This window comes from Pyxicephalus adspersus, chromosome 7 (genome assembly GCF_032062135.1).
Source record: "Pyxicephalus adspersus chromosome 7, UCB_Pads_2.0, whole genome shotgun sequence".
Classification (NCBI taxonomy): domain Eukaryota; kingdom Metazoa; phylum Chordata; class Amphibia; order Anura; family Pyxicephalidae; genus Pyxicephalus; species Pyxicephalus adspersus.
In genome coordinates, this window is record NC_092864.1 from 59,364,743 (window position 1) to 59,392,444 (window position 27,702).

General features: G+C 36.4%; 1 protein-coding gene across 2 annotated transcripts in view; it reads left to right on the forward strand.

The window, feature by feature from the left end:
* The window catches only part of C7H3orf70 (chromosome 7 C3orf70 homolog), a 63,641-nt gene that overhangs the window by 21,470 nt on the left and 14,469 nt on the right, over positions 1 to 27,702 (forward strand). The gene's annotated exons all lie outside the window — the stretch shown is intronic.

Sequence of the window (27,702 nt, forward strand, 5' to 3'; positions counted from 1 at the left end):
AAATAGTGTATTCAAAGCCTTGAAAATATAGATGATCCAAATAAATAACATTGATGTTCAGCAGCTGCCTCTTAAGTGTAATTTTAACTGCTCATTCCTGTGCCAGTCCTGCTGGCAAACTGTAAAGCGTAATAAAGTCAAACACAATTGTTAATACAAACATTTAACAGAGCAGTAGAATCACATCCAATTTCAAACATGGTGCTTGGATTCCTTACCCAGTGAACATGGTATTTCCATAACAGTCATATACTTAGTAAAAAGTACCAGCAATATATTGTGCAAAATTGGTTTGCTCATAAAATGTGTGAAGAGCAGAGCTTTTATGTGGTTTGCTAATTGATAGATTGAGCTTTTAGCCAATATACCATTAAAGCATGGTCAAGGCAAAAATCACAAAAAAATTATATAACACATTTTAACTATAGCTGCACATATTCCCATGTTTGCTTCTAATCCCTGTTGTCAGACATTTTTGTAGAGTACCTTTCTTCTCAGCCCTGACCTATGTTTTTATGTAAATCCCCTCAGCCATCCCTATTCTCAGATCTTTACAGCATAAGGGCCCGTTCACACCTCACATTCTAGTGCCTTGCATTAATTCAACCTTTCTAATGAAGATTGCATTAAGGTAGTCTATTCAAATGCATGGGCTGCCAACATACCAGTGTGGTCAAAAAAGTTGTACACCTGCTGTTTTGTCTTATATAGCACACCACACCAACATGATAGTGTGTTGACTTGTGTTGTGGTGAACTTGCATTGGTTAATGTATTGGGATGCCATTGAGAATGAATGGAAATGCAGCATTGAGGATTATGCACAGCATTATGGTATCAGGCATATTAACGGATGTGTTACTGCAACGCACAGGTGTGAATGGGCCTTAAAGCTTATCATTATGTAGTCCAGGATAATGACCAAGAGGGCCTAATAGATTCCTAGATATAACAAAGAGTTAGCAGCTTTGAATTTCTGTCGAGGTCTGCAGGTTTTTTATTAGCACTTAATAAAAATGCTTCCAATGGAATTTAAAACAGACCAAACTGGAAAGAATTATACAAGTTAAAATACACTATATATAGTGTAGCGTAGAGTTCACAATACACCAACCCCCGCCGATTTTCTCTCTATTGAGCATCTGCGGGTTAGTTTAGACTGGATACCTGATAGGTTTGAAATCACTATGATATACAACATGTACCATAATTTCTGGCGTATAAGACGACTTTTTAAGCCCGAGAAATCTGTGCCACAGACGGGGGTGGTCTTATACGCCGGTACTTAGCTGCAGCTTGCTTCATGTCCAGCGCGGTCGAGTCCCCGCGAGTCCTCCTGTGCAAGCTGCACAGGAGAACGCGAGCCTGGATTGGCTCTCCAGTAGAGGGCCTGGATTGGCTCTCCAGTAGAGGGCCTGGATTGGCTCTCCAGTAGAGGCCTGGATTGGCTCTCCAGTAGAGGGCCTGGATTGGCTCTCCAGTAGAGGGCCTGGATTGGCTCTCCAGTAGAGAGCCTGGGTTGGCTCTCCAGTAGAGAGCCTGGGTTGGCTCTCCAGTAGAGAGCCTGGGTTGGCTCTCCAGTAGAGAGCCTGGGTTGGCTCTCCACTAGAACACGCCCATTCATTAAGAAGGAACGCGCCCATTCATTCCTTAGAGGAGTGTGGAGAAGTGTAGGCTCCTCCTGTATCCCTCCTCCAATTACTAGTACTGTACTGTTCCTTCTCCCTCTCAGTTCTCGCACAATAGCGAGATCTGACAGGCTGAAGGAACAGTACAATACTGGGCGTATAACACTAACCAATCAGTTGGGGGTCGTCTTATACACCCAGTCGTCCTATACGCCGGAAAATACGGTATATAGTTATGAGTTAAAAATCTGTCATTACATTTCTAATTGTCATTCAGTAGAGTCTATACTATCTACTATAGCTAAATAATAAAACCATATTTTGTTTTTATAAATAGGAAACCATGCTACTTGGTAACAATATATCATCTGAAAATGCTAAAATACCCCAGGCAGTAAGTATCTCCCAGTTGTATGCATATACTGTCAGTCCAAAATTTCAGGACTGAAGTTTAACTATTTTATTGTAAGGGCATGTTGAAAGAGTATAATAAGTAGAAACCTAACAGAATAAAATTGAAGTAGTTTTTTATGCAAATGTAATTTGGTAGCTTCTTAGAACACATGTACAAGAAAGCCAACAGTCTGATGTAAAAGTGTAATCAAACTCCTGGCTTCGACAATGGCTGTAAGTTTGATTATCAGCAGCAGCTTCTGCTGCCACTGTAATCTAATGTGGCAACTAAAGGGTTAAAGAAACCATAATATTTTGACTATTTAGTTTTGGAATACATGAATGCACAAGTGCCATATTCTATGCATGTTTTTTTTTTACCTTGAAAAGCCACCCTTTTTTAGACATCAGAAAAGGATGTAAGTCCTAGATATAATATACAGTAACCAGTCCTAGCAGACTCAGGGCTGTCACTTGACACTCTTCAGTTTCCCTGTTTGCATCTTCCATGACAGCTACAAGTTTTGTAGGTAAGTGTAGAGTGAGGGAACTACTCTTCCTGGAGTAGTTCAATATTCCAGCAGGTTCAAAGGCACATTGCAAGTGAACAAATAAATATTTTTGGAAATACAAAGCATTTTAAAAACTTGTTTTTTTTCCATACAATTTGGTGATTTAGTCTCTTTACCATATCAGTAAAGTTTTACCAAATACAGGCAGAATTAGGGCAGAGTCTGTGTGTGTCAGGCTCACATCTTAGATACCGTAATATTTCTAAAAGTTGCTGGTTGATCATGTATTTAAGGTGTTAATAAAGGAAAGATGGGTGAATTAGAAATTGAAGAAGGTAAAACTAGGAAGCTAAAATACAGAAGAAGAAAACTATATTAACAGGAGTGACTCTACTGTTTTGCATCACTTTAGACACGGTATGGAAAGCCTAAACTGGGAAATATAAACGGGACTTGTATTTATAATAAAATAGAATGTTTGTTATTCAAATAAAGTCCTAGGAAATTTCTTGTTTGCCTTGGGCTAGTTTAGTCTATCTTAGGTTAAATGGCAGAGAGCTGTGCAATAAATAGTTTTGAAGCTTTAACTATTAAGAACAAGATAGTAAGGGAAAACTAGTGCATAGTAAAGAACCCGGTTCCTCCAAAGGAGCATATGAAGCTTGCATGGTTTGGTAAGGTAGTAGACACCACAACAAAACCCTACTGTAGTAGACAAGAGCAGTGATTGTGTAGTATGGTCCCTTCCGAACCACGCACACTAAACAAAACAGAAAAGCATTCAGACTGTTAGTGGGAAATGTAGAATTACACACGGTCTGTTGTAAATTAATAATTCCTGCAACAGTTATAGTGTAGTTGACAAAAGAACAAATATTGCCTTCACCAAGTTTTACTAAAGTAGATCTTTTTTCTTACTGATCTCCACCTATAAAGCTAGAATTACTTTTGATGTTAGGACATTTGTTCTTGTTGTTATACGAGGTAACCAGTCCACTATTTTTGTACACAGACACATCTTTCTAAGGCTTTTCTGAAATATGTAAACAATCTGTATTTCCATCGGGTGTACTTACCTTTTTTCACTTGACTATGTGAACATTGTTAACATTTGTCTGTTTTTACAACATAAAAACTGTATGTTTTTTTTTCCGCTTTTTAAAGAGTTTGTTTTTATTTTTTACCAGAATGATTCAGTACTTTACTTTTAGTTCTTATCTGCCTAGGAGCACCACATGCAATATTTATTTTATCTGTGTTAGCTACGTTTGGGATATTGAAAAATAATGGAGCAGTTACCACTTCTAGGCTTTACTGAACTCCTCAATAGGGTTTGATTACCTGTAAGCTCAGGTGATTGGAGTCACAGTTGGATGAAAAAATACCTTTTTTGTGTTTTCTGGTGCCAGTTTATATTTGCTGTACATTGTTCACCAAGGTAGTTGTGCTCCCGATGGCTTAAGTAAACCATATTCTAGCACCAGCATAGCTTCAAATGCCCTCAGCTGAATCCAATTAACTGCAGTAAGACATGAAAGGGCAGAATAGCAACTGTATACACAAGACCTAATGCTTTTCTGGCCTAGGTGCCAATACAAAATAATAGCTTTAATTGTTATTAAGTGGGAAAAAAACACTAACCGAGCCTTTCTTCCGGAAAGTATTATTGGTATTGGGCTGCTGTCAAATATTATTACATTACAGCCAATTTCTGACCCTGTTATTGTACAAAAGTATGCATGAGTGCCTGTGGGAGCAAAGTGGTTAAGGTCTTGATCCCGTAGATGGGAATTGCATTAGTACTCATTACCAAACATACACTGAAAGACCGCTAATGATAGATAATGTCTCCTGTGTATTGCATAATTGCTGACTTGAAGAGAAAGTGTTTTTAATAATCCTGTTTACCTTTAATCATAGTTCAAAGTAGAATATTGTTGTTTTCTGCCTATCATATTTTAATGCACTTACAAAACAAAACTGTAGAAAAAGGATAAAACTCCAGTAAATACATTACCGTAATATACTATAATCATCTCTGTAGTGTTTATCAGTTGACCAGCTTCCAATATAAAGTATTTAGAACAACTACTAATTGTCATTGTTACTGCACAGTACATTGGGGCCAGGGTTATTACCCTTTTATACCAAAAGTACATTTTTTTCAATAAAGTATTTAGGGGTTTCCTAAGAACAATAGTTCAATAAAGTATGTTTGTAATGTGCTTAGAACCACCGGGAGTTCTAAATGGCATCCCAACACACCTTCCAAATGTACTTGTGGCAGACCTGTCCTGGACATGCCTGCCTAGATTAGTAGATCTTTTAAAATATTTATATCTATAGATAGGATTTTTTTTTTTCTTGCAACAATTGGCAGTTTACTAGTCATTTATGTGACAAAGAAACAAATTATGAAACATTCACTTTCAGAGCCTTAATATGGGAATAATGGGAACAGATGCACAGTAAAGAAAATATCTGAGAAAAGCATGGATGGTACCCTTCCTGATTTCCCAATTAAAGTCACAGAAATAGATATGTAGTCAGATAAGCCTCTTACAGCATTTATGGCATTTTTGCATGGGTCAAGAAATGACTGCTCAATTTAAAAGGAATAAAAAATTGAGTATAGACCAGTGTTTCTGAACCTTTTACCCATCCAGGAACTCTTAAAATAACTTTCAGGTCTTGGGGATCCCAGCTCACACATTGGTGGTCAGTACACCCACATTACATTAGTGTGGTGGTCAGTAGGAAGAATGGCTCTTACTGCTGCCCATTGTGAAGAATGTCACCCTTACAGATAGCCAAAAAGATCATTGGCGTTAATTAAACTGGTTAATTAAACTGATCTGAGAGGTAAAAATTGCACATGGCTGGAGAAAGCTCTAGCAATCTTTGGAGGAACCCTGGTTAAGAAACTGTCCTGGACTGTGTGAGGACAAACATTGAGAGGTGTACCACCTAAGAGATGAAATTTGATGGCAGAAAGTTCCATTTTCTTTAATAATAAAACATAACAACGTAACATGTGAGGTTACTGGACTAGCGGACTTGTTATGTGTAATATTTATGCCCATTAAGTCTAGAAATAAAAAATATTATAGGCCATCCTTGCTATGTCCTACGGGTATTAGCCTACTGTACGTTTGCCATATATCTAGTGCTACATTGCTAGTTTTATGCTTTATAACTTCCCAACATGATGGAAACAGTAGGTTATTGTTTACTGTGTGAAGTCAAAGCATGGCATGCAGAATATCATGGGTCAGAAAATTATTGAATGCTGCGTGACTCCTCTAAAGACCTCAATCCACAGAGAGATTTGTTAATGTTTGGCTGGCAGTTGTTTCTAGAAAAAGGAATAAAACATACCAAAAAAAAATCATCTCTAAAGCGTTCCTCAAAGGAAGAATACAACAGTTTCTTTAATTTTCCAGCCGCTGGGAGTTTAACAGATAGTGCTCCATTTCCCCTGCAGAGTTTTTTGTGATATCATGATGAAATTAACAAATCTGAGGTACCACCAATTATAACTGAGAAAGCAAGGCTTATTATTTACAATAAATCCTCAATTCTAGCTGCTTCTTGCTACAATTACAGATATCAAGACAAAATAAATTGAATTCTGAAATTTAATATCATTACGTTTAATTTTTATTCTGGTCTTTGTTAGAAGAACTCATTTGGAAATGGTTTTATAAAATAACTGAATGATACACTGTAATGGAAATTTGCTAGCAGTTTAACTGGAATTGGTAATATATATACAATTTTGTACTTAAATGAGATTTGTAACCTGAACAAGCAGACTCAACCATTATTTCAGAGACAGACAGTTCAAGGCTTTGTATCCATTTCCTTGTGTTAAGCCTTGCTGCTTTTCTTTGCATCTGTGTAACAATCAGAACAAAAGAACTTAGACATAACTATTTTATATAAGGCTAAACAAAATATTTAATGGCAAAGTTAGGGAGGTGAATTCAGGACATTTGTCAAATGATCTTCCCACTAGGGGGTCTCCAAGTATTTTAGGAAGCTGCAAGATGATTACATACCGTTAAAAAAATAAAGTTTACTGAAAGCATTGGAAAAAATATTTGTTTTGAAGCAGGAATACTTTTTTCACTCCTATAGTGGTGCAGACATCTTCAGCCTGTATTTCTTTTTAAAGCTGACAGGTGAGTTTGTTTTATTAAAGAGTTGTTCTGAATTGTTCTGCAATAAAGTGCCTGTTTTATCATAATGTTTATTATTTTCCATTTTAGGTTGTTTTTCTAAAGCATTAATTTCTTCTAGATTCATGGAAATGTGAAATCCACCAGGATTCCAGCCTAGGTCACAAAATATCTAATGTCAACATCCCCTGGCATTCCCAGGTGGTCAATTACTAACCAGGCCTGACCCTACTTAGCTACTATTATGAGACAAAAATGGCCATTCTCAGGTTGATCTGGTACTAGGCCTACAGAGAATGGAATGTCATCTCTAGGTCCTGTATGCTCTTAGTCCTTGATTTGAAGGCTTTGTCACATTCTGTAATGACATGCACAGATCTACAATTTACTAGAACTGATACAGGAGGGGCCGCTGTGGCTTAGGCCTAATCCAGCCTAGCAGTCATAGAGTAAGCCTTATGCACTGTTAGGCTTCATACAGAAATTACATTTTCCTCACCCTTGACAAAGTGTAATGGTCCGGCATGCCAGATCACTAAATAACCAACTTGAATGACAGCTACTGTTACACTAATTTGGATGATACATTTGAGCACCACCTGATCTTTGTCCCCTATACATAAAAGAGCAGGCCAAGCCTCTGTATTCAGCTTTGGTTTTGATAATGGGTCTGAATAATTAAAGCTCTCCAAGGCTGGAGAGGATACACTTTCATCAGTAAAGCTGCCTGATCCAGCAAACCTGAAATAGATCTGGTTCAAGATTCAAAGCATTTGCTTGCAAATAGCAAATGACTTTGAAGATATGCATTCCAGGTTTGCTGGATCACCCAGCTTCACTGATGAAAGTGTATAGAGGTGTACCACCTAAGAGATGAAATTTGATGGCAGAAAGTTCCATTTTCTTTAATAATAAAACATAACAACGTAACATGTGAGGTTACTGGACTAGCGGACTTGTTATGTGTAATATTTATGCCCATTAAGTCTAGAAATAAAAAATATTATAGGCCATCCTTGCTATGTCCTACGGGTATTAGCCTACTGTACGTTTGCCATATATCTAGTGCTACATTGCTAGTTTTATGCTTTATAACTTCCCAACATGATGGAAACAGTAGGTTATTGTTTACTGTGTGAAGTCAAAGCATGGCATGCAGAATATCATGGGTCAGAAAATTATTGAATGCTGCGTGACTCCTCTAAAGACCTCAATCCACAGAGAGATTTGTTAATGTTTGGCTGGCAGTTGTTTCTAGAAAAAGGAATAAAACATACCAAAAAAAAATCATCTCTAAAGCGTTCCTCAAAGGAAGAATACAACAGTTTCTTTAATTTTCCAGCCGCTGGGAGTTTAACAGATAGTGCTCCATTTCCCCTGCAGAGTTTTTTGTGATATCATGATGAAATTAACAAATCTGAGGTACCACCAATTATAACTGAGAAAGCAAGGCTTATTATTTACAATAAATCCTCAATTCTAGCTGCTTCTTGCTACAATTACAGATATCAAGACAAAATAAATTGAATTCTGAAATTTAATATCATTACGTTTAATTTTTATTCTGGTCTTTGTTAGAAGAACTCATTTGGAAATGGTTTTATAAAATAACTGAATGATACACTGTAATGGAAATTTGCTAGCAATTTAACTGGAATTGGTAATATATATACAATTTTGTACTTAAATGAGATTTGTAACCTGAACAAGCAGACTCAACCATTATTTCAGAGACAGACAGTTCAAGGCTTTGTATCCATTTCCTTGTGTTAAGCCTTGCTGCTTTTCTTTGCATCTGTGTAACAATCAGAACAAAAGAACTTAGACATAACTATTTTATATAAGGCTAAACAAAATATTTAATGGCAAAGTTAGGGAGGTGAATTCAGGACATTTGTCAAATGATCTTCCCACTAGGGGGTCTCCAAGTATTTTAGGAAGCTGCAAGATGATTACATACCGTTAAAAAAATAAAGTTTACTGAAAGCATTGGAAAAAATATTTGTTTTGAAGCAGGAATACTTTTTTCACTCCTATAGTGGTGCAGACATCTTCAGCCTGTATTTCTTTTTAAAGCTGACAGGTGAGTTTGTTTTATTAAAGAGTTGTTCTGAATTGTTCTGCAATAAAGTGCCTGTTTTATCATAATGTTTATTATTTTCCATTTTAGGTTGTTTTTCTAAAGCATTAATTTCTTCTAGATTCATGGAAATGTGAAATCCACCAGGATTCCAGCCTAGGTCACAAAATATCTAATGTCAACATCCCCTGGCATTCCCAGGTGGTCAATTACTAACCAGGCCTGACCCTACTTAGCTACTATTATGAGACAAAAATGGCCATTCTCAGGTTGATCTGGTACTAGGCCTACAGAGAATGGAATGTCATCTCTAGGTCCTGTATGCTCTTAGTCCTTGATTTGAAGGCTTTGTCACATTCTGTAATGACATGCACAGATCTACAATTTACTAGAACTGATACAGGAGGGGCCGCTGTGGCTTAGGCCTAATCCAGCCTAGCAGTCATAGAGTAAGCCTTATGCACTGTTAGGCTTCATACAGAAATTACATTTTCCTCACCCTTGACAAAGTGTAATGGTCCGGCATGCCAGATCACTAAATAACCAACTTGAATGACAGCTACTGTTACACTAATTTGGATGATACATTTGAGCACCACCTGATCTTTGTCCCCTATACATAAAAGAGCAGGCCAAGCCTCTGTATTCAGCTTTGGTTTTGATAATGGGTCTGAATAATTAAAGCTCTCCAAGGCTGGAGAGGATACACTTTCATCAGTAAAGCTGCCTGATCCAGCAAACCTGAAATAGATCTGGTTCAAGATTCAAAGCATTTGCTTGCAAATAGCAAATGACTTTGAAGATATGCATTCCAGGTTTGCTGGATCACCCAGCTTCACTGATGAAAGTGTATCCTCTCCAGCCTTAAAGAGCTTTAATAAATCAGGTCCAATGGGTGGATCTCTTGTTATTCACCAATACTAAATTATGCAAACAAGTACCAGAAAGTCAACCAGCTTTACCAGTATGTTACCAAATGCCTTACATTTATTGTCTTATGTCGTGTTTTAACCCAAGAACCCAGAACCAACCAGTTAGCAATGCTACAGGTTATTCCTTCTCTGACAAAGTCTATATATGTATACTACCTATAATTACCCTGTCAAGGTTGAATTCTTTGCTTCCTGAACTCCAAGATAACTGAGACTTTGCGGGATATTTATCAAGTTTGTTACAGGGAATGCTAAACAGGAGCAGTGAAAGATTGTGCAACAGATTTACTATAAAGTTACAGTTTAATTATTACCTTTGGCTGTTCTAAGAAATTGCAACAGGATGACATCTAACCTTGACCACTTTTTATTGTGCATCTGCTTAAAGTAAAAACCTTAAATTTTTTGTAATGAATCTGTCTGTTACAAATCTGTTGCAGTTGGTTGTCCAGGATTCCAGGCACATAGATCACAGATGCACAAGAAAACTGTTATACAGACTATTGCTGACAGACAGCCTAATTTGTTAACATTGAGCTCCGACAAAAGAAATGGCATCTTTATAGCCTGATAATAAGTGTTCTGACTGAGAGAGAATGCATGTAAATAAATATTAAAAAAATCAAGCAACTTTTAAGAAGGCAAAACTACACTATTAACAGCTCAGGAGTGAACATTTTTTCATTATTATACATGTCAAATATTTACCTGAAAACAAAGTTTCTATCAAAGCAAATAAATATACCTCTTTAGGTTTGAATGCCTTTCATACAGGCGATCATGCGAGGGAGCATTTACTAATGTGAAACATCAGACAAGAAAAATATTAAAATCGCAGAGAAAATTACTTGCAGGTGATAGCCCTAGTAAAAAGTGAAAGTGTACTAAATGAAAACACTCTTTATTATCCCTTTAAGATATTATACATCTTTAATTACCACTCATCATTGCTATTCAGAGAAAAGCTCCAGTAATAAAGCCATTTTAATCTTTGTTCCTTTACATTTCATTTGTCTTTTTACCATCTTGGTATAATTCAATGTCACTTATTGAATTTAAAATATGAAGAAATGTAATGGGGCACCCTGCAGATTCTACAAAATACATTCTTACTGAGCCAAGTGTAGTGCTTACATGGTGGCTGCATGTGTTTCCTCCAGTATATTAGACCTCCACTAAATATTATTGTACTGTGTGTGTGTGTATATACATATATGTATGTGTGTATATATATATATTACCTTGTATTTCAAATATTTTATTGTTTTTTAAAGGGTTTTACAACATATTTGAGGAAACAAATGGGGAATTCACATGCAATGAAAAGTACCAACATTCAAAGAGTTGAACTGATATGAATTCAAACATCATACAAAAGATAACAGCAGGAAATCCTAAAGAATAAAATAGACATTCAAATTTCTATTACATAACATCAGTACTACAATGTCTTAATATACAATAGTCTTCAAAAGGTTCCAAAAAAAGGAAAAATACATTGTATCATATATGTTTTAACTCTAGTTTTTAATATCTTTAATCCCTGCGTGTACTATACCACACCAAAGTCTTTTACAAAATTTTATCCATTTCAGAATGTACCAAAATTACGGATTTTTAATTTCATGATTGTCAGTACAGGGTAACATTGCCCCGCTGCCTCATCTAACCTGCAGCCAAGGACTATTTCTTTCTCAGTGGGATCAGCATTCCTTAGCTGCAGTCTAGTGGCAGGGGACAGGCTTAGTTGCTGCAGTCGGAAATTCTTACACTGATAGGACAGGTATGACATTGAAACATTTTAACAGACCCAGATTGGACTTTTAGGCTTTTGGGTAGAGTTCAGTGATAACAGTTTGTCTTAACATTATTTAGCTTCCTTTTTTAAAGTAAAGATCTAGTGTTCTAAAGTTCCTCCGGAGATATCCTTTACAATTTTTATCTACACCTTTGACATCATTAGTGAAAACCTGACTTGACTCTGAGGGAGTTCACTGAAGCCTTGATCTAGATTTTCACGCTGGTATTGAAACTTATTGTCTTCTGGATGCAATAAATGTGTATTGCGCTGCAGCATGAATGTGTTGCCAGTTACTGTAGATGTGTGGTAGGGTGCCACTACATAAAATTACATGTGTTGCAGTTACACATGATGAAATCCAAAGCTTAACATAAGGCAAAGACTTGAAGCCAGCTTAAAAAAATTGTTTCTACTTCTCATCAAATGATAGCTGATCAGGTCTGAGTATTGAAAGGAAAAACATGTTGCAAGTATCAATGATAATGATGACCCAGAGTGAGAAGCCACACTAATGATTTTCACTTACCCTCAATGAACCTAAACTTGGGATGAATAATGCAGTAAAGCCCCAATGGTGTGTAACAGGCAGTTTTTTTTTAACTCCAAAACAAAATCCTTATTTATATCTGACTATCTGGTGTCGGTAGACCCAACACAATGTTTATATTCCTCAGACTTCCCAATATTGTCACCTGTGCAGGCAATGTGTCCATAAAGGAAAATACTGATGGGAAAGAGGGTTGTTTCTACACCATATAAATTTAATGATTTAATAAAAGGAAAAGTATGTATATATATATATATATATATATATATATATTTATTTACCACACATAGACATGTACGGTATATACACTATTTTAGTTGCTGTTTGGCAGCACACAGTCTGGGTTGCACATAATTTATAAGATAAAGATAATTACCCACTGAAAATAAAATAGGAGCATTTCTCTTTTTCGCAAACAAGGTTAAAGTTTGCATTGAGTTCACCATCATTTCACTGCTGTGCCTGGCTTGCTTTGCACCTTTTATCTTGATGGTTCTGCAAGTTTCTCTGTATCAGTGCTTAGACACTGTCATAAGTGACAGCCACCTCTGTGCAATCCAATTTGTAAATGAATATATAAATAACTAAAGATACAGATTTCCCATTAGCACAGCTTCTTTCAGTAGCCGGGGTCATTGTAATTGGCTCATCTGAGTTTTATGGCTCCTTTAAAATGTTCCCGGCTCTCTTTTGCTCCTCCAGCATCATTGTCTCTGTCTGGGTGTCAAAGCTACACATAGTAGCTGAGATACCAGCAATTTTTTGGTAATGTTCCTTTGGGGAAAATTGTCTTTGTTCAGAGATGACAGATGGTTTTAGCTGAGCTGTCACTTTGTCTCTTCTGTGGATGTGGCAGGTTTTACATTATTACTAATCAGTCATTTACATACAATGTTGCAAGCTCTTCTTGAAGGAAGGTCAACAGAAGCTCTTTGAAACAAAAAAGTTCAGTTGGGAAAGTGGGCCTGAGGGAGAATGCAAGGACGTGAAAATGTTTGTAATGAAATCAAATTAACTCTATATAAGCAAATGTGATCTGCTGTTAGGCCTGCATGTTTTTATGAATGTTCAAGGAATAATACTGAATTCCAAACAAATACACAAAACACCATTATTGTAGCAAGTTTTGATGGATGAATAATATATCATTTTGGTGTGTCATTAGGGTATAGAACAGTATACATGTAAAATTACACCTTGAGATACGTATATAAAGCCCAACCTACCGACTTTGTACATTTTTTATATCTAGGTATTGCTGTGGTGAGCTGGTACACTAAACCTTCTTTTGTTAGTAATCCAGTGATCTGAGAACCCCTGCTTTCAATGCAGGAGAGGCATTCCCAAACTTACCTTCTGCAGGTTCCTCACTGTCACTTGTATACAAAAAGTACTAAGGCAGTTCTCCTACCCTTGCAGATATAAAACTTTCTCAGATGGTGAATTGGGATTGGTGATGGATTACCGAAAACTCAGAATAATGTATTCATTTTTTTCTTGTAAAATACAGGTCTCTAAAAAGTGAGAGGACACAGTGGCTGTCCCCATAGTTGGTTTTCAACTACTGTTCTTCAAACACTTGGTTTTTCCATTTCTTTTTGTACCAGAGACAATGCACCAGAACCAGCAGAGCGGGGGAATCTTCCTAGCCGGGACACCGACAGCAATAAACATTAACAGCAAGAATGCCGACAGCAATAAACAGACATTTACATTTTATATAAAATGTTAAAAATATTGGCTTTACATACAATTTAGGTTATATGGCTTATAAAATACTTAGTAAATGTATTGTTTTCCAAGGACTTCAAAACAATGAACACATAGGGCTCTATTCTTCTGTGGGAATATCCCAGGTCCATGTGTTTCAGCAGCAGTAATTGATTCCTGCCAAGGAATGTCAAAATCACTGTTTTATAAATAAAGCCCAAAGACCTCTTTCAAATAGTAACCATGGTTTCTTTTATCATTTTATTACACTAATATAAGTGTATTTATATGCATTTTGTATGCACACCTAATGCTTTAATACAGTAAAATGCCTTCATCCTTCCAGATCAAAGACCTCTCCATTTGTGTCAGCTAGGATTGTCTACTAGGAAAGTTGGATGCCCATGGACAACGCAATCACTGCTTGATCCTATTTGAAACTGAAAGACTTAAACGCAATCATTTAACGTTTAAGTGAATTTTACATTGTTTATTATTATAAATATTATTATTATTAATAATATTAAACAGGATTTATATAGCGCCAACATATTACACAGTGCTGTACAATAAATAGGGGCTGCAAATGACAGACAGATATGGACAGTGTCACAAGGGAAGGAGAAGACACTGCCCAGTTGAGTTTACAATCTAGGAGATTCTGTTTGTTAATGTTTAACATGTTGGAAAAGTTATTATTGTCTGTTAGTGCCAATCTTATTACTTTATTAGCAAAATAATGCAATGGAAACTGCCCCTTAGTCAAATAGATACCTCTGGAAATATTGTCCCCTGGGTAACTTTGCTGAATCCAATCCTATTTGCCAAAATCTTTTTCCGTATTTGCAGTATTAATAACAGTTAGTATTCTGTTTTTGCATGTTGCTGTAACCTGTATGAATTCAGTGTCTCCCGTGCTTTTTTTTTTTTCTCTAAAAAGACATATCTGTGCTTCTAATATATAATAGATCAGGGTCTCTCTGCACATCAGTGAGCCTGTACTGTCATCAAAGGGCTGCTTTTGGACAGATTTGCTCTTGCTTTGTCCTTTAGATGTGCAGTCCCCCTGAGCAGGCTTGTCCTTTCCTATTACATCTGTAAATGACAGTTTGCTACACTCAGGCTTCTTTGCACTGTTCATCTCTGAACTGCAACATATACTTAGTGCCAATGTCTTCCGAATAAAGCGATGCACTATTGGAAATCAGTGGGTGTTCAAACTCCAAAGAGACCCACTGGCAACCTTACTCCTGCAATGGCTTGCCACCATAGCAACCTCATACCAGACAAAAAGATGTCATTTTAATGCATGATAACTGACAATAGAGATCTTCCTTATCTAATTTGTCTGTTTGTGTATAAATATATTTATGTATGTCTGGGTCACAATACAGAGGCTGTCACCCACCTATATCTGTGTGTGCATTGCTAAATAGGTAAAACAGTTTACTGGAAGTGTGCATAACTAACACTTCATTAGTTGCAGTCATAAAAAAATATGATATTTGATTGCTGTACTTTGTAAAGAAATATTAATACAGCAAACAGTGTTATTTAGGTGAAATACCATTTCATATGGCACATGACATCTTAAATTAGTAATGAATTTATTTACCAGCTTTAATAACAGACAATGCCATTTTAATGTTCTGTGTTTCAAAGTGGATGTAAACTCAAAATACAGAGAGTCACCAGGAGGTAGAGGTTTTTTGGCAAAATAGACATGCAAAGTATGTTTTGCAAAAACAAAAAAAAACTTCTCCCCCATTCTTGGCGGTGGTGTATTTTTTTTTTTCTGACACTACACAGTGCACAGTGGAGCCTGGCTTTATTCTTGGAAAAACTGAGAAAATACCTAAATGATGGGGGCAGGGACAATGTAACCCGGTGTTATATCAGTGGCTGCTATGGTGGATTGTGGAAGACTCTGAAGAGTCAGCAGCGTAGACAGGGATTTTGGGGGATGCAGCAGTGAAAGGATCCTAAACCTGGAGCTGTGCATACTTGTCGATGATGGCAAAAGCTCACCTACACTGACAAGTTTATTTCTGCTTTAATTTAAGTCAAATATAGAATAGTACATTTCTGTTACCATAGAATTGTTCCATCTACATTCAATATAAAATGCTCACTTTTTAAACTGTCATATAATAAATTATATTCGATATAAAAGAGACGTTTTGAAAGTTATAAGAAATTTGTCAGAAAGTTGGAATAGATATACTTGACTCTTCTACATCCAAGACAGAAACTTTTGGGTAGACAATCCCTCAAAATGTGCAATCAAAAATGGGACTTCGTAAAGTGCTTGTAAAATGAGCTTCTCTTATTTGCTCTCTGTAGTCTGTTAAATATATCATTGCAAACATTTTGTTGTTTCTGCCAGAAACCTCCTTAGCTGAGTGTTTGTGTGATCACTGCTTTACTGTTATTAGTGAACACTGTTCTCAACTGTCTCACTGCACTACATCTACTTGAAAAGGGGTTGTGTGTTCTGTAGTCACGTGCAAAGGTGACAACGCTGCTCCAACATAAACCCTAAATACTACAAGAAATACAAACAACAAAAGTTTGAGACTGGTAGGATCACCAGACTGGTAAAATGCAATATAGCATTAAATATATCACTTGATAGTATTGATTTGATATGAATAAAAAGCTTACCCATAATGTTTTAAACCTATCCCCATTATTTAAAATAAATTAAAAAAAAAGTGTAGGTGATGTATTTTATATCTGCTCAGGATGGTTGTTATATGCGACAAAGCAGGAAGCATTGTAGGACTGTAAAAGATCTAGGGTACCCCAAGCAAAGGTTTGATTTGCACAGTACACCACAGCAAATAGTGGCCCTATTTGCACAGTGAGAGAGGGATAGAGGGCCATTGATAAAGGGTCAGGAGTATGTAATACACAGAGTACAGGAGCAAAGGACTGTTTAGTAGAAGTCAGGAGTATGTCACAAGCAATGGTCAGAAATATATAAAAAAAAAAGTATTGCATTCATGTAATGCGAACTAACCCTAAGTGAGGATCACATTGTGTGTGTTTAGTAATAGTGGATAATCACAAATAGTTAAGCATGCTACCACAATTACTGAGAACCTCTAAAGTTGTCTGTGACAACTCATGCCTTCTTCAGTCACCCAAAATTTTACATTTATGGCCCAAAATGTTTGGGAATTTTTTATATGGAATCATTTGGTATTTTACATCCTTTACATAACAATGACTCCTCATCAGATTCTGTCAGTTGAGATTTACAATGTATAGTACTTATTTATTATTATTATTATTATTTATTACTTATTTACTTATTATTATTGTTAAATAAAGGGAGTAGTCAGTGTGTGAAGTGTTGCAGCTTTCCATAAGAGAGAATTTGCTACATCTGCAAAACTGATCCAGTAAGCTGCATAAAATATGTATAATTTTCTCCTGAGGGATAAACGTCACGGTAAACAGCTGTGGCAGTACTCATTTTAAACAAAACCAAACTACTGCAGCTGAAGCTGCAGTTGGAAATGGTAAACCATGCCCTTGGCTTCCCTTTCAGAACTTTAGGGTGTCTTCCAATATAAAGTGGCAAACCTTTTCACATCAGCTGGGGGTAATCTCTCTTTAATGAGGTTCTGACAATCAGCTGTTCTCCATAAGAGCAAATAGTAAATCTAAGGATTCTAGAGAGTTCTTAGTGGCCATTTTGGCACAGCACCGTTCCTGCTTGAAGAGTCACTGCGTTTTGGTGGAAATTGCAAAGAGGAACTAAACTCAGGAAAATCCAGAATGCAAAGTACTAGCCACCAGTAATGCCTTTCCTTTCCTCCATTCCTGACTTACTATACATTGTTCTACACTGTCAGTGTGGAGGCAGCCTTCTTGGTAGAAGCAGGGTTCTTCCATATGTCCGAGCCTCCAGAAACAAGAATAGTGATCAGCAGAATGGTGACATTACCTATCAGGATATATTATGGTACTTTACTCTCTAGAGGAATGCAAGTCAAAAAGTGAACCTTTACAGGGTGCACATTAGGCACAATAGCCCTTACCTTCACTTTTTGAGTTCAGGTCTAAAATAAGTGAACCTTACCATTGCCTTACCAGTTATGAACATAGATGTACATTTATAATCTGCTTCGTCATCTGTTTTGCACGCACTCCAGTTTTCTTTAAACTATTAAGACTAAACAACACTGTAATCGATATACAGATTGTTTCTAAATATAAGCAGAACATGAATTTTATTAATCAACATTGTACAACAGTGGCTGAACTTATAGGGATGGAGGGGGAAGCAGCACTAGACAATCTGGTGTGTTGCAGTGCAGGAAGCATACTGGTAGGAGAGGAGAACAGAGCTGACTGGGAGATGAGTTTATCAATATGTTTTTTCTCCTTTGGAAAACAAAACCCAGATATGGAAAAGTGAGTATCACTGAGCTTGTAGTCTTCCTGTAATTCTCCTTTAACATTTTTAAGCGCTGTTTGTACTCTGGCAGAAAGAGTGCACTTCTGCCAGTTCTGCCTTTATATAATATTTATATTCTCTGAGAGGGAATATATTTTTGTAACATATTCCCACACTCCCTGTGAGCAGATGCACTTCTGAAAGCATTACTGTCAGCTTACAGGGATGTTTTCCATCAGATCCTGACATACCCTAATTAAACTTGTAGAATAGCAGAATAGGATAATTGTTAAGTATATGCACGGGAGCTAAATTTATCCTTTTTTTTGTTTGTTTATCTTTCAAAGTACAGAAACTTTGTTAGTAAAGTTAACTCTTGAATTATGCAAAATTGTAGTACTTTAATTTTGAAGAATAATTTTTATGTCTAATTTATTATTTTACTTTGTGTAACCAAAAAGGGCAGAGAGCATAACACATTGAAGCCAACCTGATCTTTCTACAAGCCAAAAAAAAGCTGATTGGCGGTTAAGGAATACAATTCTACCAGTACTCTTCTGAGAAGGTTTATAAACCCACAGATTGTGCAATCATCTGTTAGTTTCTTTTTATAAATTGTTAATTTAGTGCAAAGGAACCAAGTAGGCGTAGAACATGTACAGAACAAACAGAGTAGGTAATACAGTATTCATACCTCAATAAACAGATAACCATAAGGCATGCAATATATGTTTTTGTGGCCAATGAAACAAGAAGGGGATCAAACCCCGGGGCTGAGTCCAGAGAGGGCTGATAATGCATAGAAACGAATAAAAGATGCCTTGCCTGGCCTGTAATTTAGTGACTATCTTTTGTATTAGGTTAAGTACACCCTACTTGTTTTACCAAATAGGATGTAGTTTGTATGGCCTAAATTCTGGTAATGCTAGCCAAGTCAATTAGTGTATGTTTAACATAAATGATCACTATCTCCTTGTTAGAGACTGTTTACTTAGTTACTCACCTATACATAATGACCAGCAGAGCTTTTTTAGGTTAAGAACTTTTAAAACCAAAATAGAGTAAAGATAACCAGAGAGAGTTTTTAAGGCGAAATTCCGAAGTATATTTCATATAATTTTTAAAAAGTACAGTAGTACAGTCATCAATATACAAAGCAGTTATGTCAGAACCTCAGTCTCCACGGTCCATTTTGTCAACCGGTATAGATAATTAGACATAGATTACCTATTCAATAACGTATTGTCATCATAGACGGCAGGACAGCTAAAAACCAATGCAAAAGAAAAAGAAGGAAATTGGTTTACAGCCTAAATATCTGACGCGGTTTGCTCATCATGGGCTTCCTCAGGGGTAGCTGTGTGCTCTTTAATTGTATGCCGTATTATCAGGAATGGAAGATCTATCCAAGTAGGTCACTAATGTTGAAGAAGGATATAGTATCTTAGGTATATAGAGATCTGGTCGCAAGAATAAGTGACTTGAAGTGACGTGCAGCTGATTGGTGGGCTGCAGTGCAGCTTTTATCCGACCTGGACCTACTGTGTATTGATGACTGTACTGCTGTACTTTTTGAAATGATATGAAATATACTTCGGAATTTTGCCTTAAAAACACTTTCTGTTCATCTTTTCTCTATTTTGTCTATATTATTAGGGTTGGCAAATATCCCACTTAAGGAAAACCTCACGCTATATATGCACACTACTCCACCATTGTCTTTTTTGTTCTTGCTTCATTGATACCATGTTGGTATTGTAAACGGGGAGCAATCACACTGGCTGATAGTTGTTAGAGATCAGTGTGCCCATGTTCGGTCGAGCAAAGCTCCACCGATATTTATTTATTTATATATATATATATATATATAATAGTTTATTTAATAGATCACTATTGAATTTGATGTTTTCTCCGATCTATTCTAAATGCTGTATAGTGTATGGCCTCCTAATGTTGGGCCTGATTTATCAAAGCTCTCCAAGACTGCAGAAAATAGACTGTCATGGGTAAACCTGACTTATCCAGGAAACCTAGAATGGATCTGGTCCGGGATTAAAAACATTTGCCAAAAAATAGAAAATAATTTTAGGAAATTTGTTCCAGGTTTGCTGGATCACCCAGGTTCACCCATGATAGTCTTCTTTAGTCTTGAAGCACTTTAATAAATCTGGCCCATTTAGAAAATTATCAATCATCAATTATCCAATCATAATAAAAGCAAATTCCCATTTTATCTGCGCATGATTTGCTATTCAAAGTGACCAATAATTTTACTTTTAATATCATTGAATAACTGATTTTAATATTCAGACAATATTTTTGGTGGATGAATTTTGACATCTTTAGTAAATCAGCCCAAGTAAGTCTACTGTTTTGTAGAGAGATAAAGGCAACATCTGGACCCATATCAGTGATTGAAAATCTTATAGGCAAAATCCCCTGTACAGGGATCATCCAACAGGAACAAATAGTAAATGAAGAACTTAGGATATAGAAAAGCTACGTTACCTGCTTTGTGATCATAGCACACAGTGACCGCACAACCACTTAAATGTAAAAATGCTGGATATGTGATTCCTAAATGATTAAACTCTTTGGGAATCGATATTCTTTATTGCACCCACTATCTGAAAATCTTTTCACAATCCTTTTCAAATCTGTCCTATTTTTAAAATCTCTGACCGAAAAATAGGCATTCGTCTCTTATCTAGTTTAGCACAAAATTGGTTGTTAAAATTCAGTGTTTGCCCTTGTCTGGCTCCTATCTCTGTGAAGAAATTGCAATAGGTTTCACCTCGCCTTCCGCTGCTGAGTGCTGCATGGGTTTGTGCACCCCTACCGATGCAGTAGCTCTCTTAAAGTATTTTACTTTTAATCCTCTCTTTTCTTCGCAATCCACTGAAACAAAATTGGAATTAGTTGTATAAGACACTGTGAACGATGATTAATTCAGTGCTGGATAAGTCACGGAGAGAGGGGAGTGAATGAATTTAAAGTGCATGCAATCCTCTAAAGCTTTTTTATTTCAATTTGCATTATAGATGAAGCTTTACAGCATCGGGCTACATTAGATTGTAGTAAAGACTTGAAGGGCCTCAGTTGTTTTAAACATTTCTTAGAATGTTGTAGCCCTAGTTATGAAGTATGGTATTTCATTAGACATGTATTTTTAATATACCATACTGAAAATGTATTTAGCTCAGAGTGCTGCAAAACATAATGTTAATGGATGCTATACATTTTTAAGAGTGATGTTTATGTTCTGTGTTCGAAGTTAAGATAAATACATTTAAATGAGAAAAGGGGAATAAGGTATTGTTATGTGGAACATTTTTTAAATTGAACTACTTGTCAACTAAAGTAGGGCTGATTGTTTTTAGTTTTAAATGGAGTCGTAGTAATAAAACCTGCCCATTTTTTTTTTTGGAAACAATTAGAACTTTAGCAGGACAGAAAGTAAGTGTAAGTGTACATGTCTGGGACAAAAGAAAGTTACAAACATTTTTTTGATAATATGTAATTGTATTATAAGAGGTTCGCTGTGTGTTGGGGTGTTGGGGTTGTCAAGATGTCACTAGAGCAGGAAGTGAGATCTTCCAGTAGTTGAAACAAGTGACATTTGTAACACCCTTCTCCGTTCTTTGACATCTTTAAAGCCCATCTCTACTCTATACAATGCCTTAAAAAATATTTAAAGCTTGAGTTGGTCATTAACAATGTAAGGATTTTGTGACTGTTAACTTGGTAATGTGTTAGGTATTAGGTATGTATACAAAGCATGCCTTGCCTGTCAATCTCTGGATAAATTTCTCGTCTTTTCAACACCATCTTTGAGATCAGCACGGGTATACCAAACATACTCTTACATATATCCATACTCACAGTCCAGACTAAATTTAAGATTACCAGCCATAATCTGGAAAAAATGGGAACATTAGGGATTAGTGAAATTTAGTGTTCTACATTTTTTCTAAAGATTTCTGCAAAAAAAAATGTTTCAGTAAAATTTTGACAACATTTTTTTAGAGTTTGTGGTTTTTAAAAGTGCAGTGAGCCTTCAAATGCCCCTGAGAAGTTACAGTACAGTAGCTCCAATAAACTATCCCAGACTATTTAACATTTTTGTTACACAGAATATAAAGAGAAAAAAAGCTGAAAAATGTGAAGAGAATTACCCAAATAGTTATATAGTTGTCATTAAAAAATCCGGCAACCTCCGGACCCGAGGAGTGCCGGATTATAGTTAATATTTCCTCCACACACAGGCCAGCCTTCCCCCCCGCAGCACCCGCGGACATCTGGCATAGTTCCGGAGAGCAGGCAGCAGGGAGGTCTCAACGTGTATTTAGTGTGGCAAGCAAGACTGTTTCTGGAGAACAGCGCCATCAAAACATAAGTGGCCAAACAGTGTACTACAATCCCTGTATTGAAAATGCGATCCAAAATTCATGCCAGAAAACCGAAGGTAACGGAATATCGGTGGCCGGCTTTTCGATTGTCAACTGTAGTGAATACACAATAAAGGGAAATACAGAAATACAAAAACTTCCTAATGAAATAAACAAAACTACCCTAAATACATCCCTCTAAATAAAGTACATAATCCAATACATCCAAGCAAATATTCACCTAAGCAGCTAAATCAGCAATTCAGAAAGTTTCTACTTCTACTAAATTTTGCTGAAATCACTCGTCCCTAGTAGACATGCATGTCAAAACTGGCAAAGCTTTCTATAATACCATAACATTTAACTGTTGAACCCTTCCTGGGACCTATTTATTCCTACTTAACCTAAAGTGGGTCTGTATTGGTGGTTGCATTACCACAGCTTGAATCTTTTACAGTTGCCAATGCAGATACAGATGTCCGCCTCAGGGAATATTGCAAAATAACTGCCAAGATGGAGGAAGTGTATGTTTGCTGAGGTGCAGCTGCAAGAAATTTAATACAGAAGTGAGTAAACAGCAAATATCTATTAGTGTGCAAAGAGGGAAGAATTGTAACTTGCATCCTTTACACTTTTCTCAATGTCCAAGAGAGAGATGATAGTGCTACATCTAATGCTGGCCATATACTGGTTCATAAGTGCATGGCTAGGTAAATCATCAATATCTCCCAGTTTACCTTCTTGCAACTGTCCACTAGTTGACCAGCCCCATTCTTTTCTCAAAAATCCCCTTATAGTTCAAAGTGGGGGGCTGACATCCAATAAAGAACTGTTATATCACTCAAACATAGATCGGAAGTGCCCTCTTTTCTAATAGATTGAAGTAAGATTTGTTATTTTATCGAATCTAACATAAATGGGCGATATAACTTCTATTATAATTTTATTATTTGATAGTTGTGTCAAAGCTAACCTGTAATCGGAGACGTACCTGTAGTGTTTTTGTCTGCTTTCTTCACAAAAGACAAATTGCTTGTTTGACATACTGATCCTTTGGCTTCTTCACTACGTCCCTGGCCCATAACAAGGTAAGTGACTTACAAACAGTAAATCTAATAGAACAGGACAACCGCCTAGGATCTCTTGGTTGCTGGGAATGGCAGAAAATACATTTCTTTCAGCATGGCTTTCTTACAACAATGCAATCAGTGTTCCTGCTGTTGCCATTTAGTTTTAGTTCTACCCAATTGTGCATGAGTTGGTTGTCAATAGGAAGCTCTCATCTGCTGGTCTAATCCTACATTGAAAATTCAGACCTTCTGGTACAGTGGTGCCATATGTGTCCCATCATTAATGGTCAGGTTAAAGTGGAACCTTTCTCTAGATTGTAAAAAATGTAGGGAAAGATACACACACATATTTTATTACCATTGGCATCTCCATCGGTAAGATTTCCCTTCATTTTCACAATATGTCACAACATGAAAGTGAAAGGTATTCCCCTGGAATTCCTAACTTTAGTAGTTGTCACCAGTAAATCTGTTTTCATCAAATTCCCCCTTTATGTTGACAAATGTAAAAATTTTGGCTTCCCTTTCTGTTCCTAAAAATCTAGTCATAGGTCCTTCCTTGAGGTATAGCTGGAGTTTTTTTGTTTTTTTTTCCTCCAAGCCATATACGAAACAGTTGGCTGAGCAGTAACTATGGGTGAATGTGCTCAAATTCAATTAATTGTGGGTTTGGCAAACATTATTTTAAAGTTGTGAATGTTTGTAAGGGGGAGCCTCTGCCTTCATCATTGAATTCCGATAGCTGTGAATCTAAATAAGTATACGCTTGCCGATACTTATTTAGATTGCTTACCAAGGAGTTGGCAAGGTAAACACTAGCTGGCAAGGGGTTGTTAAGCTGCAAATGATCAAACATTAAAAAAAATGTTTACCAAACCCAGAATGAATTAGAAAATTAAATTTTTGTGGGATCAAACTGCAGCCTCCTCCATAATAAGCATTTATCAAAACTACTACTACACAGGAAGCAGGAAAGTGGATTTCACATATTCAATTGTTCAGAATCAGATGTTGGATGGAAATGGGTTAAGGAAAAAATAATGTGTTTACGCTGTAAACCTTTTTGAGGTGCCATGGGAACGGAACACTTAAATGCAGCATTTGCCCAGAATTGCTGTGAAAATAAATGTAATTGTGCAGCTGGGAGAACCTATCTAGTTTATTTATCATCAATAACCAATTCAGCAGTTTGATTTAACCGAACAAAACATGTAAGTAGGAATTTTGTATGCTTCTTTTTAAATATGTGTAAATGTGTGTCACCATGAAAGATGTGGATGTGCTGCAAAGACACGTTATCTGTGGGAAAGGGGAGACAAAAGTGCTGCCATTGAAAAAAAATTATCCGTTACAATTTTTCTTTTTCATCTGTTTGTGATTTTGCTGTGTTGACTGTCCAGGATTCTCTAGGGATCCCTAACATGATCCTTATCAGCAAAAGGAGGCCGGCTAACATGAGCGCTTCTTCATTTTTGGGTTATCTGTCATCTGCAATGGATGAGTGGGCGGGTAATTTAGGTGAGGAAAACAGTGTTGAATCCAGTGCCTAGACACTACACTTGGTGTTATCAGTCATGCTGCAGTAAGGCAACCCAACCATTAAATGGGTTAGCTACACACCTTAAAACAGGCATGGCAATATTTTGCTGCACACCACAACACATAATATCATAGCATCTTTGCTATATGCTACAACTGTTTACTTTTGTTTCATTGCAAAAGTAGATTTTGTCCTTTTATCATTCTATGTAACCAGCAGTTTTGGCCACATATATAAGTAATCTGACAAGAAAACCATCAGTCAGAAGTGGAAGTAAGGTTTCCTTTAGGCATTCCTCACCTTAACCCTAGTAACTGCACTGTGATTTTCTAAAGCATGTGCATTAAAAGCTCAATTATGTCAAACATGAAGGTTTATTGGTTGGGACATCCTTCACATGAAGTGTGTTTATTGTTGCTATAGTATTAATTATTTAATGTGAGTTTTATCCTGATTTTGTATGGTTTATTAAATAAGAAAGGGTGGGGCAGGGGAGAAAAGTGCTAGATGATGCTGGATGCCAATCTTTTAGGTAATTCGGTGGGCTGTATCTGACTTTCTGCATCTTCTAATGCATACGTGTGCAGTGAAAACTATTTCAGTACAAAAACTTTACAATTGAAGAGAATGCTTTACACAAACATTTGGGTAATCTGATTGCAATGTGCCACACAGATTATTAACTTTTCCCCGGGTACCTTCCTTATAAATAACTAATTCATTGTGTTTTCAAAAAAATATTTATAACCCGTAATAAGAAGAAAACAGTGAAATACTCATTCAGCCTTAGTAGTACAGCTGGCGTGTGACTATCTTTGGCAGTGGATGGTTGAGTGTGATCCCTTTTGCTGCTGGCCGATAATAAGACTTGGTGTTGGCCTCTGAAATCTGCTCCAACAGGCACTGGGCCCAGCTGTTTCTATTCTATAAGGAGAAGTGTCAAATTAATAAACTATGTGCCAGGTACTTTGACATAAATCAGAATACTTTTGAGATGCTTGCTTTCATTTTCTCACTTGTGCAGGATAAGAAGTGGCAGTATTGACAGTATTAGATAACTAATGCAAAAGCCACAGTACCCCAATTCATATCAACCCATCATATTTCATGTTACTAATACCAGACCTATACAGCTTTATTGGTTGCTGGGTGCTCTGTGTTTTATGCTTTATTTGTTATAAGTTGTGCTTGTTATTATGTAAAACCAGTCCAGATAGAAGAACCCAGTGCTTGCCTGCGTAAAATCAAAAACTGAGTCCTTTATCATAGAAGTACTGCTTAGTCAATTCTAAAATACTGCCCTGGCAGGGTTAAATGAAAAAAAAATGTTTCCACAGTGGCTTTTGAAAGTATTATTCCCCTGCAGTGTTTGTCCTGTTGTGTCACATTGTAAATGTTTTAAATGGTATTCAGTAGATAGAACAATATAGTATAAATTGCTATATAATTGGAATATATATATATACCGGTATATCTCAAATCTGTTTAGACTAGCTAGATAATATAACCAAAATAGTAAATACAAATAACTAATATTAAAATGAATAATAAAATAAACAAAAAATCTTAGTTTATACCAGATAAATAAAAATAAATATCCACATTCCGTATTCTTCCTCCTCTTGAGTTATGGTTATGATTACTGACTCCTAATTCCTGTTTTTATTTTTTGTCTCCCAACCGGTCTGGCTGCCGCCCCTATCACTGACCTCGGTATGTACAATTCAAAACCAGCAACCACTGTTGTCTCTGCATTCTACGTGATGCAGGACATCGAGGTCCAGTCAGATGAAAAGTGTAGTGACATGCAGCAAAAGAGTTAAATAGGATTACCATTCCCTGTCTGGGGGAATAGGGTTGTTTTATATTATGAAATGCCCTTGTCTAAAGATGAACCTTTAATGGTATAATTCGTACCAGATGTAAAGGGCAGAGTATGACTATGCTTGCCAAGGTTAGTTACTTGTCCTTTAAATCACCACATTTTTTTCATAATATAAAGAAATCATACAGAAGAATGCTAAGGCACAGCTAACTACTTTAAATAATGTGTGGGGGCCCTAAATATGTCAGCTTGAAAAGGTAACACGTGTGGTTTAAATGTTTCATAGGCCAGCTGACCTTTTTTGTTCATCTTTCTGTAACTTGCAGTTAAGAATGTCTAATTAAGAGAACAGTGCAGAGAAGTATAGATTAGTATATCTAGAAATACCCAGAGCTACATATTATGAAGTGTTATCACTGTCCGCAGAATATAAGTGCCACTTTATGTAGACATTTTGTGCTAATTGGTTCAAGCTATAAAAGGAGGTAGTGTCATCTCTAAGGAAAATGATAATAAATTCAGATTCACATCTATTTAAATTTTTAATTTATTCAAATGCATGCATTTATGTAAAGTATTCTGGTGTGTATGAATATATATCAATAAGATTTGCACATCAGTGACCCAAAAACATGACTGGATGTCATTCTTCACATCTTCATTGTACGGCTGCTACATCTCATAGGGC